General features: G+C 42.6%; 1 pseudogene; it reads right to left on the bottom strand.

The window, feature by feature from the left end:
* Window positions 1-7,525: 7,525 nt before the first annotated feature.
* LOC111522195 lies at window positions 7,526-7,636 on the bottom strand (annotated as a pseudogene).
* Window positions 7,637-15,451: the final 7,815 nt, after the last annotated feature.

Below are 15,451 nucleotides of genomic sequence, written 5' to 3' on the forward strand. Positions count from 1 at the left end.
TTTGAATCAAATAGCGGGAACAGACAAAATAATTTCCTCTAGCATGGATGGGTGGGTGGACCAAATGAAAGAGCCAGAATTCACCAGACTTGGTCTCGGGGCAGGAGTAGAAGTAATTATTTTTATTTCATTTCAATATCCTGCTCACTTCTTATGCTGATTAGGGCAAGCCCACAGTGGCTATCTATTTATTTGTGTAGCACTGCCAGGACTGCCAGCACTGCCATAGGAATGCACATATTTATGCCAGGGGTGCTCTTGATGTTCTCAGAGCTGCCAGCACTGCCCTAGCCAGAGTACTGCGGATGTGCCGGAGCCCTTAAGGCATCAGCATTGCTTCACGCCCCCCCGAGCCCACGAATCAGAAGAAAGCAGGAGTTGGACAGGCTGCATCGGCTGTGTGTGTGTGTGCATTTAATAGAGGCAAAGGAATGCTCTTGCATTGTGGTTTAGGGACGGAAAAGGAAACTTCTTTGAGGGCTAACCATCCTGGTGTTGTTAAAACTTACATTATTACATTAGGATTATTTTAAGTGGTCTGTAATAAGGTAAAGTGAAAGGAAATGAGCAGATGAGAAGCTTTCTGGGCTCTAGTTGTGAAAATGAGAATGAGAAACACCAGAGGCCTTTTTCTTAGAAGCGTGAACGGATTATGGAACACCCACCATTTCCATTATCATTTGATGTCTTTCCCAGTTTGCGGCCAGTGAGTGCAATTAAAAACGAAACAGAAATAAGATTTAGAACTTTGGAAAGGAGAAGACAAAATTTTATTATTTGCAGATGATATGATTTTATATCTAGCCTACTAAAAAATTCAGGGCCGGGCGCGGTGGCTCACACCTGTAATCCCAGCACTTTGGGAGGCTGAGGCGGGCAGATCACAAGATCAGGAGTTTGAGACCCGCCTGGCCAATATGGTGAAACCCCTTCTCTACTAAAAATACAAAAAATTAGCTGGGTGTGGTAGCGGGAGCCTGTAGTCCCAGCTACTCAGGAGGCTGAGGCAGGAGAATCACTTGAACCTGGGAAGTGGAGGTTGCGGTGAGCCAAGATCGTGCCACTGCACTCCAGCCTGGGTGACAGAGCGAGACTCCATCTCAAAAAAAAAAAAAAAAAAAAAAAAAAAAAAATCAAGCAAAATGAAACTCCAACTATTGGATTTTAAAAAAGAAACAGGATCTTACTCTGTTGCCTAGGCTTGAGTGCAGTGGCATGACCATAGCTTACTTCAGCCTCCCAGGCTCAAGAGATCCTTCCTCCTCTGCCTCTCAGATTTCTGGGATTACAGGTGTGAGCCACCGTGCCTGGCCCTGACTATTGCATTTAATGAGAATTGAGTGTGTTGGCTGCAAGCAGGATATATTCAAATCAAAATGTTTTCCATATGCCAGCATTGATAAACTTTAAAATATGAGAGAGAGAGAGAGAGAGAGAGGAGAAACAGGGATAGAGAGATTACTTTAAACTCATAAAATACTCAGGAATAATCTATGTAAAGAAAACCAAAAAAAATTTGCTCAGCATTATAAAGAAAGATGTGAATAAAGAAACTTAAGAATGAAGAACCATACCATACTTTTATTTTTTCTGATTGTGTATGTCTAAAAATTTCATGTCCTCCTTCATTACTACTTACTGCATTTGTGCTATGTGCTAGGGGGTGGGGATTCAATGGTGAAAAACACAGATACAGTTCCCATCTTTATGGAATTTACATTTAAATGGAAGAGATGGGCAAAGAATAAACAGAACAAATGATTTAAATAAATACGGCTAACAATAAGTATCCAAGGGAAATAGCCTTTCCCTTTGACTTCTCCTGTGATAGATCTCTGATTGCCCCTATTATTTAGCTATATAAAGTGCCCAAAGTTTTTTTTTTTTAAACCACAAATACAATGACAATAGTAAATTTGTGAGGTGAGTAGTGCATGATCAATCTAATTTAACTGGTAAGAAAATATGCAAACAGGGGCACCGTAAATCACCTTAGCTCTCACTTGCGAAGGTCAGAACTCCCTGAATACTGGGTTCTTTTCTTTATTATTCATGTATTTATTTTTATTTCAATAGGTTTTCGAGGAACAGGTAGTATCTGGTTCCATGAATAAGTTATTTAGTGGTGATTTCTGAGATTTTGGTATACCAGTTACCTGAGCAGTGTAGTGTATACTGTATCCAGTGTGTAGTCTTGTTCCCTCAGCCCCCTCCCACCCTTTCCCTTGAGTCCCCAAAGTCCATTGTATCATTCTCATGCCTTTGTGTCCTCATTGCTTAGCTCCCACTTATGAGTGAGAACATACACTGTTTGGTTTTCCATTCCTGAGTTACTTCACTTAGAATAATGGTCTCCAATTCCATCCAGGTTGCTGTGAATGCCATTATTTCATTCCTTTTTATGGCTGAATAGTATTCCATGGTATATGTATACACCACAATTTCTTTATCCACTTGTTGTGATGAGCATTTGGGCTGGTTCCATATTTTTGCAATTGAGAATTGTGTTGCTCTAAACATGCATGTGCAAGTGTCTTTTTTGTAATGACTTTTTTTCCTCTGGGTAGATACGCAGTAGTGGGATTGCTGGATCAAAAGGTAGTTCTACTTTTAGTTCTTTAAGGAATCTCCACACTGTTTTCCATAGTGGCTGTACTAGTTTACATTCTCACCGGCAGTGTAAAAGTATTCTCTTTTCATCACATCCACACCAACGTCTATGATTTTTTGATTTTTTCATTATGACTATTCTTGTAGGAGTAATGTGGTGTTGCACTGTCGTTTTGATTTGCATTTCCCTGATCATTGGTGATGTTGAGCATTTTTTCATATGCTTGTTGGCCATTTCTATATCTTCTTTTGAGAATTATCTATTCATGTCCTTAGCCCACTTTTTGATGGGATTGTTTGTTCTTTTCTTGCTGATTTGTTGAGTTCCTTGTAGATTCTAGATTATTAGTCCTTTGTTGGATGTTTAGATTGTGAAGGTTTTCTCCCACTCTGTGGGTTGTCTGTTTACTCTGATAATTGTTTCTTTTGCTGTGCAGAAGCTTTTTAGTTTAATTAAGTCATATCTATCTATCTTTATTTTTGTTGCATTTGCTTTTGGGTTCTTGGTCATGAAGTCTTTGCCTAAGCCAATGTCTAGAAGGGTTTTTCCAATGTAATCTTCTAGAGTTTTTATGGTTTCAGGTCTTAGATTTAAGTCCTTGATCCATCTTCAGTTGGTTTTTGTATAAGGTGAGACATGAGGATCCAGTTTCATTTTTCTGCATGTGGCTTGCCAATTATCCCAGCACCATTTGTTGAATAGGGTATACTTTCCCCACTTTATGTTTTTGTTTGCTTTGTTGAAGATCAGTTGGCTGTAAGTATTTGGCTTTATTTCTGGGTTCTCTATTCTGTTTCATTGGTCTATGTGCCTATTTTTAGGCCAGTACCATGCTGTTTTGGTGACTATGGCCTTTTAATATAGTCTAAAGTCAGGTAATGTGATGCCCACAGATTTGTTCTTTTTGCTTAGTCTTGCTTTGGCTAAGTGAGCTTTTTTTCTGGTTCCATATGAATTTTAGGATTGTTTTTTCTAGTTCTGTGAAGAATGATGGTATTTTGATGGGAATTTCATTGAGTTTGTAGATTGCTTTGGCAGTATGTTCATTTTCACAATATTGATTCTAATGGGTTCTTTTCTTTAAGTGGAAATGTTTCTTCTTTTTCCTTTGTTTAAATGTGTTCTTGCATAAGTCATGGGAAAGACAGGAGGGTTTGATTTGGCCTGTGTCCTCAGAAGTAGACCAGGCCTACTTCTGGATGTCATCATGCTGGCCAAATCTGAACTTGACTAGCAAATCATAAGAATGCAGTTAGTTCGGCCGGGCATGGTGGCTCATGCCTGTTATCTCAGCACTTTGGGAGGCCGAGGCAGGTGGATCATGAGGTCAGGAGATTGAAACCATCCTGGCTAACATGGTGAAACCCTGTCTCTACTAAAAATACAAAAAATTAGCTGGGTGTGGTGGCACATGCCTGTAGTCCCAGCCACTTGGGAGGCTGAGGTAGGAGAATCACTTGAACCTGGGAGGCAGAGATTGCAGTGAGCCGAGATTGCACCATTGCACAGCCTGGGTGACAAAGCGAGACTCCGTCTCACACACACACACACACACACACACACACACACACACGAATGTAATTATTTCTTCAATGAGAACACATGGGCACAGGGAGGGGAACATCACACACCAGAGCCTGTAGGGAGGTGGTGGGGGGCAAGGGGTGGGAGATAATTAGGACAAATACCTAATGCATCTGGGGCTTAAAATCTAGATGACGGGTTGATGGGTGAAGCAAACCACCATGGCACATGTATACCTATGTAACAAATCTGCATGTTCTGCACATGTATCCCAGAACTTAAAGTAAAATAAATAAAAAAAAGAATGCAGTTAGTTCTTCCTGATGCTGGAGACTATCACAGTTTGTGGAGCTCTGCTTGACTTGAATGGTTAGCCAGGGAAGAATGTAGTTTAAATATTTTTGCACCATTATTTATTATAAAAGTCGTAGAAATGACTTTTCTAGAGATAGAAAATACCATTATAGCATAAAGGCGTTGAACTTAAAGTGGAAACAAATCTGCCTCCAGAAAGAAAAATCTGTTTTTTCTTCTCCATTTGTCACCGGCATCTTAAACTTTTCATCTTTTTCCACTCTGGCTACACCCTGAATGAAAGTTTGCCCATTTCCTCTGCAATGTCTGCCCAAATCTTCTGTCAACTCCTTTCCTTTTGCCCTATCAGAGTTTTCCAAGGGGTCCCATAGCCAACAGACAATGCTCAGCTGGAGAGAATACAGGAAGCAGATAACCACATTCTGCACAGACGGTCCTCCTTTGGTCCTCTCTTTATATAGTGTGCTAAGTACACGTGGAATTAATTTTGCCTCTGCGGCTTCACTAATTGCCAACTGACACATTTGTTTCTAGAAAAAAGGTAGGTGTAGGCCAGGTGCAGTGGTGGATTAGGCTTAAAGAATGTTTTTATTTTGCCCCGAGAGGAAGGGCTGAGGGTGCTGCTTCCCTGTTGGAGCATCCAGGAATTTGAGGACCGTGCTCAAGGAGAAGAACTGACCCTTCGCTTTCTCTTTTGGGCCATGATGCTATGTCTGGGGAAGCAGAAACTCCAGTGATAAACCGTTAGTGCTGAAAGGGAACTTTAAAAGCATTCATTGCAATCATTCCCTTTCACAGATGAAGTAACTGAAGCCTTGAAAGGTGAAATAACGTTCCCCAGGAGATTCCCAATCTTTAGCCCAGTGGTATTCCCAACACACTTTGGCATCTGTTATAAACTTCAGAAGCCATTACTGGAATCTGCTGGGCATGGCCCCTTCTTATACAGCAGTGAGGGAATCCGTGGCATTATCTTTTTCCCTAGAGATTGAGAGAATGATTCATCTTTAAGTTTCAAAGAGACAGTGCATATTCCCAAAGCTCCCTACATCCATGAGATAATGTCAAACATGTGAGGTGCCGAAACAGAAATGCTCCCAGTGAGACAGCTGCTACGAGGAAATCCCTGCACACTTGCAGGCAGTGGAAACAATACTTTGGCTTAGACCAGGTGTGTGTTGTTTCTTTTATTTGAAAGAAAAGATAGTCTAAGAAGACATGGAAAATGCTTTAACACCCAGCATCATGAAGGGAAAAAAAAGCAACGTTGAGGCCACATTCAAGTCTCCACTCTCTATTTTATCTGAAAAATTTCAAACCTGCAGGGAAGTTGAAAGGATAATACAATTAGCACCTGTACATCCTTCATCTCTATTTACCAATTGTTGACATTTGAAAATTGCAAACATTGTGACGTTTCACTTTAGCGTGCATCTCTTGAGAGTAATGTCATTCCCCAAACCATGACAGCATGATCACACCTAAGAAAATTAGCAATGATTCTGATGTATAATGTGTATTAAATTTCCTTTCAAATGTCTTTTTTATAACTTTTTTTCCCTCAATCTGAGATCCGATCAAATTCATGCATTATATTTGGTTGTTATGGCTTTGGTCTCATTTAATATAGAATAGTTGCCCTACCATTTTTTTTTTTTGTTTTGTTTTATGACATTGGCTTGTTTGAGGAGATCGAGCTAGTTGTCTTGTGGAATGTACCATATTCTGTATTTGCCTGATTGTTTTCTCACGATTACCTTTGGGGAAACATTTTTGGTGCAAACACTACTTATGAGATTGTGTGTATCTCTTTTTCTGTTACACCAGAAGGCACATAGCATGTTACTGAGTGTGATCGCTCAATTGAGGTGTTTGCCATATCTTGCCACTCCTCCCTTTACAATTATCAAGTCCTTTGTGCAGCGATACTTTGAGTCCATGTGAATATATGGTTCCTTTACAGTTTTAGCATCCACTGCCTGAATTGATAATATCATAGGTTCCAAAATGGTCATTTAAAAAAAAGTTTATAATGCACATTTTTGAATCCACGGTCAGGAGTTATCTTTGAGTGACTATGGACACAGACTCCCCCACATTACACACTCTATCTGTCCAGGACTAAGCTGAGAAGCAGAATGAGCAATCAGGAGACTGAGCAGTGGGCAGGAAATCACAGTCCAATGTGTGAATCGCTTCTTACTATAAGACTAAAATTTGAGGGCAGGACCTCGTTCAGTTTATTTATTCTGTATATCACCCCAACACCTCGTTACCACCCCCAACGCCCTGTTACCCTCAATCCCTGTAACACCAAGCACAGTGTTTCACACAAAAGCCCAGAAGATGTTGTGAAATCAATAGAATTAGAAGAAAGAGAAGGCAGTGATTTCACAAGTTTCCTGGAGGTTGAGGCAAAATCTGGTGTTTGGCTCCTTCATGGGATCAGCTTGTTTGTGCCTCTTTTTTGTGCTCTCTCCCTTTTGGAAACTCACTGTCCAGTCCTCATGCTGCATTCAACTCCATCTAAGTTTAGAGGGACTCTGTTTCCAAACTCCAAATCAGGAAACAAAGCTTGATGGAATACTTGAAACCAGGAACCTACATTCCAGAATGATCTGTGCCCTTCTGTTTGCACTTGGATTTATACTATCCTCTTTCTGCATTTTGGCAGATTTTTCTCAGTCCAATTTGCCAGTTTACAGCTTTCCTTATAATCATTCGGTTACTCCGAAATACATCTAGGGAGATCCCTTAGACTCACCAGTAGACTTTCACATTATCTAACTCCATGGCTTGTTCATACTATTCTGAAGTCTGCTCGTTTCTCCATTTCCTTCTTCCAATGTCCTTCTTGGAGTCCACTAGACCTGAGGTCCCCACGGTACTGGTCTGTGGCCTGTTAGGAACTGGGCTGCACTCAAGCAGGCTGCTTGAGTGGTGGGCAAGCAAGCATTACCGCCTGAGCTCTGCCTCCTGTTAGATCAGCAGTGGCATTAGATTCTCATAGAGCGCAAACCCTACTGTGAACTGCGCATGCGAGGGATCTAGGTTGCGCACTCCTCTTTTTTTTCAGGTCAGATGGGTAATGTGCTAACGTCATAACAAGGTTCAAGGGTGGCAGATCTCACACATGCACGTGATCACCCAATCATCATGCTCAGGTTGCACAGTCCTTATGAGAATCTAATGATAAATGTAATGTACTTAAGTCATCCTGAAACCATCCCTGCCACTCTCTGTTCTCCCTTGATCTGTGAAAAAATTGTCTTCCATGAAACCGGTCCCTGGTACCAAAAATGTTGAGGACCACTGCAATTCATCTATTACCCACAGCACAGGGCAGGTCAGTGGGAGATAGGGAGGAGTATGCCCATGGAGAGAGCCCTCATGTGCTGGGTGGTGCAAGAGAGGTCTTGGATTCTGATTCCAGTTCTGCCTCTACTCATTGGTGTGTGCTTTGACAAGTCAGTTCCCTTGTTCATCTTCATAGGAAACTTGGTAAAATAGTTATTTATACAGTTGGCACTCCATATCCGTGGGTTCCACATCCATGGCTTCCACCAGCTTAAATCATCTTTATCTTCACAAGGCTCCCCCTAGAAGAGAGGAAATTCCACAGCTTTGATGTGATGTGAAATGTGATCTCGAAATGATCATTTTCTAATACTATCATTCCTTTCACATTTATTAGTTGACATTTCTATAAGATCTCTCTCCCTCTTTCTTTTGAGTATCACCATGGACTGTGGATTTTTTTAGGCAATTCATTGTGTTATCATCCATTACTATCATTATTCTTTTATTCTATTTGCTGCTCCAGTTCTTCCAAGTTTGGGTAGCAGGAGCTCTTTCAAGCTGGTTCCTGTAATCTTTTGACATGTCTTGGTTGGTCTTTGAGCACTTCGTTGCTTTTTGATCCAACAAAATGTCCCAGGCTCACTTTTTTTCCATTTCAGACCTGGAATGAGGATTTCATCAAAGGATTCTTAGGGGGACTGACATTTATAAACCATGGCTCAGGGGCTAGTACATTGCTACTGGGGCACATTCACGTTAAAATAAAATCAACTTAACGACAAATTTTAGTTACATTTTTTTTTTTCTGAGATATGTGAATAGTCAACTTCTCTGATCTCAGAATTAGATAAATCAGGAATGAATAACCAAGGTCAGTAATAAGAATTCTCAAAGAAGCCCCAAGAATTTTTTTTTTTTAAGTGTCTGAGGGGCCAGGCATGGTGGCTTACACCTGTAATCCCAGCACTCTGGGATGCCGAGGTGGGCAGATCACAAAGTCAGGAGTTTGAGACCAGCCTGGCCAACATGGCGAAACCCCATCTCTACTAAAAATACAAAAATTACCTGGGCATGGTGGGGGGTGCCTATAATCCCAGCTACTCAGGCTGAGGCAGGAGAATTGCTTGAACCCAGGAGGCAGAGGTTGCAGTGAGCCGAGATTATGCCATTGCACTCCAGCCTGGGTGACAAGAGCAAGACTCCATCTCAAAAAAAAAAAAAAAAAGAAAAAAGAAAAAGAAAAAGAAAAGAAATGTCTGAGGGACACTTTCTTAGGGCTGCTGTGACAAAATGCCACAAATCAGGTGGCCTAAAATAATAGAATTTTATTATCTCACAGTTCTGGAGGCTAGAGTCCAAAATCAAGGTGTTGGCACCCTCTAAAACCTGCAGTGGAGAATCCTTCCTTGCTCCTTCTAGTTTCTGGTGTTTGCTGGCAATGCTTGGCATTCTCTGGCTTGGAATGCATCACTCCAATCTCTGCTGCCATTGTCACATGGCTATCTTCTTCCTGTGCATCTGTGTCCCTGTGTTTCTTCTCTCTTATGAGGATACCAGTCATATTATATTAAGGACTCAGCCTATTCCATTATGAACTCATTGACAAGCATGATTACACCTGCACAGACCCTATTTTCAAGTAATGTCACTTTCACAGGTACTGGGGTCAGGATTTCAACATATTTCTTGAGGGGATAAAATCCAACCCATAATAGACACCATGATTCAGGAGTTAAACATTCGAAGACTGTTTAACTGGAGTATGAAAGCATTAATTTTGTAGAAACTCTGTCCTTTCAATTCTGACAGATGCTCTCCTTATAATTCCAAATTGGATGAAAAAAGTGTCATACATAAGAAGTATTTACACTACTTATTGTAATCAGTTTTCTATACTCGTTAGATAAGGATAAAAGAGAAATAGAAGAAAGAGGTATGGAAGACACTGGGAGACATATTGAAAGGAGAGCAGGAGATAAGAGATTTAGGGATGACTGAGAGAGGGAATAGAGGGGAATTTAGAAGAAGAAAACAGGGAGCAGGATGCCTGTCTGCAGAACAGAAAGATCATTCATTATCTGTCACCATTCAGCTAGATTCAAACTGTGTGACCTCACACTCCATTCTGGCTCTTTACCTAATATTACATTTCTGACTTGTGCCTGTTTGATAATGAGGCTGAATATTATTTTGTTTTGCTCTGTGGCACAAGTGGATGGGGACTGAGTGATGTGCATACCTTTTGGTGTGATTACTCCAGGTGAGGGGTATCTGAGGGCCGAGGGCCCGTGAGAAAGACACGAATGGAGTAATGGGGCCAGATTTGAGCTGGGTGAGGCCACTGTCTAGGTCACTAAGTCAAAGGAGTTCTCCTGAAACTGGAGCTGGATGTGACTTGAGGAACCAGTCCAAAGGCCAGTTGCCAAATTTGGTGATTGTGGAGGGAAGCAGAGCTTGTAGCTAAAGATGGCTAAATAGCCCATAAATAAGAGTATGACAAGAGGATGGACAGGTGTGTAGCTCCCTGTGGTCAGGAAAGGGGTATGCCCAGGACAGACAGACACAGGGAAGGCTCAACTGTGTGTCTTCCTTTGGGACCTCTCTTCTGCCAAGCCCTGTAGCATCTATTTGATGGAAGCTGATGGAGTGGTGCCTCTCAGAGGTAGTAGTGTGAAAGTCTCAGCTCATGCAGGCCACTGCCTCCCCTGTCTCTTTCACCTCAGCCTGTGTACCTGAACCCAAGGGCCTTACTCTGACTGTGGTAACTGCTTGTCTCCTGGGTTACAGCATCCAGATCTCTCAGGGAAGCTCAATAAACAGTTATTGCTGTGCCCCAGGCACTGTCTGAGGGCACTGAAGATATATGGGGAACAAGACAGACAACGGCTGTGCTCTCATGGAGCTGACATCCTAGTGCACTTTGCTTTTGAAGCCTGAAGTGGAGGCCCACACTAGCATATTGAGGTCAGTTTACAAGAGCGCATTTAGTTTTGTTGTTGCTTTTGTAAAAGTTTTTTAGGTGAAAGTTTTTAATAGATAATGCTTAAAATAAGAGCTGCAGACTAGTCTCAGATATCGTTCTTAGCTTTTATGACCTTTATCATAGATAAAATAATAATTATTATAAATAACATATATGTATATATATATAAAATTTTCTTGTCGTAAGAACTTTTAACATGAGGTCTCTCCTCTTAACACACGTTTAAGAAATGTGCAACACATTATTGTTGGTTATAGGTACAATGTAGTACAGTAGATCTCCAGAGCTTGTTCATCTTACTTAACTGAACTTTTTGCCTATTGATTAACACGTCCCCATTTTCCCTTCCCTACAGCCCCTGGTAACCACCATTCTAGTCTTTTATCTTATGAATTTGACTAGTTTAGGTTATCTCATCTAACTGGAATCATGCAATATTTTTCTTTCTGTGTCTGGCTTATTTCACTTAGCATAATGACAAAGTTCATCCAGTTGTCACACATTGCAGAATTCTTCTCTTTTTTGAAGCTGAGTAGTATCACATTGCTCATATATACCACATTTTCTTTATCCATTCATCTGTTGATGAACATTAAGGTGGTTTGGTTGTTGGTTATTGTGACTAGCTCTGTAATGAACATAAGAGTGCTAATATGTCTTTGAGATTCTGATCTCATTTTTTTCAGATGTATACCCAGAAATGGATTGCTGGATCATCTGGTAGTTCTATTTCTAGATTTTTGAGAAACCTCTATACTGTTTTCCATAGTGGCTGCACCATTTTATTTATTTATTTAGAGATGGGTTCTTGCTATATTGTCCAGGCTAGCCTCGAGCTCCTGGGCTCAAGTGATCCTCCCACCTCAGCAGTGGCTACATCATTTTTCATTTTCACAAGCAGCGTTCAAGGATTCCAATTTCTCCACACCCTTGCCAACAGTTGTCTTTTTGGTTTTTTTGGTGTTTTGTTATGTTTTATTTTGTTTTTTTATAATGGCCATTCTGATAGGTGTGACGTGATATCTCATTATGGTTTTGATTTGCATTTCCTTGATTATTTGGTGACCTAGACACTGGCCTCACCCCAGCTCAAATCTGGTCCCCATTACTCTACTCATGGTCTTACTCATGCACCCCCGTCCTCAGTGAAAATGAGCATTTTTTCATATGCCTGTTGGTCATTTGTATGTCTTCTTTGGAGAAATGTCTATTCAAGTTCTTAGCCTATTTTTAAATTGGGTTATTAATTTTTGTGTTATTGAGTTGTAGGGGTTCCTTATATATTTTGAAGATTAACCCCTTATCAGTAATATTGCTTGCAAATGTTATTTACCATTGCATAGGTTGTCTTTTCACTCCATTGATTTTTTTTTTTCTTTGCAATGCAGGAGCTTTTTAGGCAATGTAATCCCACTTGTTTATTTTTGGTTTTGTTACCTGTGCTTTTTGGGTATATTCATAAAATATTTATATTCATTATATTATATTCATATAATTCATATGAATATAATATAATGAATATAAATATTTTATATATAGTCATAAAATATATATATATATATTCATAAAATCTTTGCTAACACCAATGTCATGAAGTTTTTCCCCATGTTTTCTTCTGGGAGTTTTATAGTTTTATAGTTTCAGGTCTTAAATTTAAGTCTTTAAGCCATTTTGAGTTGATTTTTATGTATGATATAAGGGTCCAATTTCATTTTTTTGTCTGTGGATATCCAATTTTCCCCACACCATTTGTTGAAGAGACTATCCTTTCCCCATTGTGTATTCTTGGCACCCTTATTGAAGATCAAGTGACTGATGTATGTGGATTTATTTCTGGGCTTTCTTTTTTGTGCCATTGAGTATATGTCTGTCTTTATGCCATTACCATACTGTTTTGATTACTGTAGCTTCATAATATATTTTGAAATCAGGAAGCATGGTGCCTTCAGCTTTGTTCTTCATTCTCAGGATTGTATAGCCTTCTTTCTCAGACTATACAATGAGTGATATGTTTTAAAAATTATTCTGTAACAAGTTTTCTGGGCATCGCTTATTACACTTTAATACCAGGTTTGCTCATATTGCTGTACTGTTTTTTAAAGACTGAAGTGAACTTCACACAACAAAATTAACAACTTTAAAGTGAACAATTCAGTGACATTTAGCAAAACATGCAACCACCAACTCTATCTAATTCCAAAATATTTTCATCACTCCAAAAGGAAACCTCATATCATTAAGCAGTTGCTTCACATGTCCCCCTCCTCCCAGGGTTGTGGGATCCTTGGTGTGTGTGGGCTGGGAGGTGTTGCTTTTCTGGCTGGAAACCTCTGTGGCCAGTGGCACCTTTGCCCGAGTTTTGCTTGGGCCTAATAAGCTCACTCGTCCTGGCAGGCTGTGCTCAGCAGGCTGTGCTCAGCTTGCATTACTGGCCTGGATCTCATGCCTCCAAAGAGACTGGAGCAGAGTGGTGAGAGGTGTGTGAGTGAGCAAGCATGGGGTTTGGCCACTGTGCACAGTCAGGCAGGCTGGCTGCTGCAGTGGGACAGGTGTCGGCACAGGTGCCAGCTCACTGTGAGGCTGCAGCTGGACCAAGTGCACCACAAGCAACTTTCATAGCTGGCACTGGGGAACACAGTGGTGCCCTGAGGCTTGGAGACTCCAGAACTGCAGGGCCCAAAAAGGGGAGTCACAGCCCTGGCTTGGGGAGCTCCCAGGTCTGGCCCCCCAACTGAGGGCTGCAGCTCTTCTCTCCTTCTCTCTTCTCTCCTCCTTGCTCCCCACAATGTGGTGAGCAATGCAGGTGTTTCAGTCCTGTTTGTATTACAGCTCTTTTAGCCTCACCATTCAGTGGATGCTGGGTTTTTGTCCTGTGTCCAGGAAGAACAAAGTATGCAGACAAGTGGAGGGTGAGCAAGGAGAAGAGGAGCTTTATTGAGCAATAGAACAGCTCAGAGGAGACTCGCAGTAGGAAGCTCCTCTCCTGGGCAGCTCCTCTCCATAGCCAGGGTGTCCCATCCTCTCTTCAGTCTCAGCAGAAAGGGTAGTTTCTCTCCACAGCTGGTTGTTCCATTACTTTCTGTTGTCTCCCTGTCATCTCTCCTTCCTCTCTCCCTCCTCTCTCCATCTTCTGCTTGAGTCTGTCTGAGTCTGGGGGTTTTTATGGGCCTCAGAGGGGAGGAAGTGCATGCTGATTGGTCCATGAGCAGCCATGGGCAGGCCCAGGGAAAAACGTCACAAGTTCCCCCTCAGGTCCATGGGACTGGCTGACAGCCCCCAGGCTTCAGGTCCTCCCTGATTTGAAGGTGGGGCTTTACTGGGGACCAGCCCCTTTCCTCCCAGGAGCCTGCTTGCCTCCTGCCACTATTCATGGAGCACAGGCTGTTTATGCCAAGGGGCACCTGCAGTCTGGTGCTGGGCTGTCCTCAGCTCCCCCGTGGCCTCCCTCCTGTGCTTGTCAGTGCCCAAAGTCTGGAGGGGGCTGAGGTGGCAGGGGGCTGGTGTGTCAGCCCTGCCCTGCACATATGCACATCTGGCCAGGCTGCAATAGTGCCTAGCTTGGCCTCTACTCCACTCTGTGATCCGGGTGGGTGCCCACAGTGGGGAGAGGCCAGGCAGTGGGACTGGACACCTCTGAGACTGTGGGGGAAAGGGAGGCCTTTCTGGGCCCCCTGAAAGTGCACAGATGTCTGGGTCCACAGCCACAACCTGGGTGGCCATAGCCACGTGTGGGAGGGTGGGACTCCTGCCTGCTCTTGCCCGCTCCATGGGGTGCAGCACTGCCCTGGGCCCAGCTCTGCCTTGGGGCCCCTCTCTGCCCACCCCTGTGTGCCAGACTGTGCTGCTCCCCTGCTGGTGGGCAACTCAGCCTGGCCCCATCACAGTGGCTCCCAGGGTGGCGGGCTCCTGGGGGGCCCCAGGGGTGGGCTCTGGGTACTGTCTGCCTCCTCCCCACATCCTCCCTGCAGCAGTGATGCGGGGCCAGGTTCTGGAGCAGCGGAGGGTCTGGCCTGGGAGCATGTCTGGCCTGGCCATGTGAGAGTGGAGGTGGTGCAGTTGGCTGCTTCAGGGACGTGGGACACAGGGGACGCAGGGCACAGGGGTCCCACCACTGCCACTGCTGCTCCCGCTGCTACCACCTGAGCCTGACCCCGCTACCACAGCCAGCGTGATGGCAGGGGCCACTCCAGATGGCCCACCACTGCCATCAGCAGCAACCACCAATCTGTGTTCTGAATTTATTTATTCTAGATATTTCATATAAATGAAATAATAAAATATGTGACTTTTTGTGTCTGGCTTCTTTCATTTGGTGTGGTACTTTTGAAGTTCATCCACTTTGTAGCATGATTGGTACCTCATTCATTTTTTATGGCTGCATAATATTCTATGTTATGTATATACCACAATTTGTTTGTCCATTCATCTGTTGATGGGCATTTGGGCTGTTTTCATTTTTTGGCTATGGTGAATAGTGCTGCGCTGCTGTGAACATGCATGTACATGTGTATATGTGTATTTGAAGACTTGATATCATATCTGTGGGAGATGGTTCTAGAACCCCTTCGGATACCAAATTCCACGCTCCCTGCAGATACCAAAATCTACATATGTTCAAGTCTTTTAAATAAAATGGCATAGTGTGGTCGGCCCTCTGTATCCAAGGGTTCTTGAAGGGGTGGCCTGCCCCTCCACACCTGTGGGTGCTTCTCGCTAGG

This window comes from Piliocolobus tephrosceles, chromosome 11 (assembly GCF_002776525.5).
Source record: "Piliocolobus tephrosceles isolate RC106 chromosome 11, ASM277652v3, whole genome shotgun sequence".
Classification (NCBI taxonomy): domain Eukaryota; kingdom Metazoa; phylum Chordata; class Mammalia; order Primates; family Cercopithecidae; genus Piliocolobus; species Piliocolobus tephrosceles.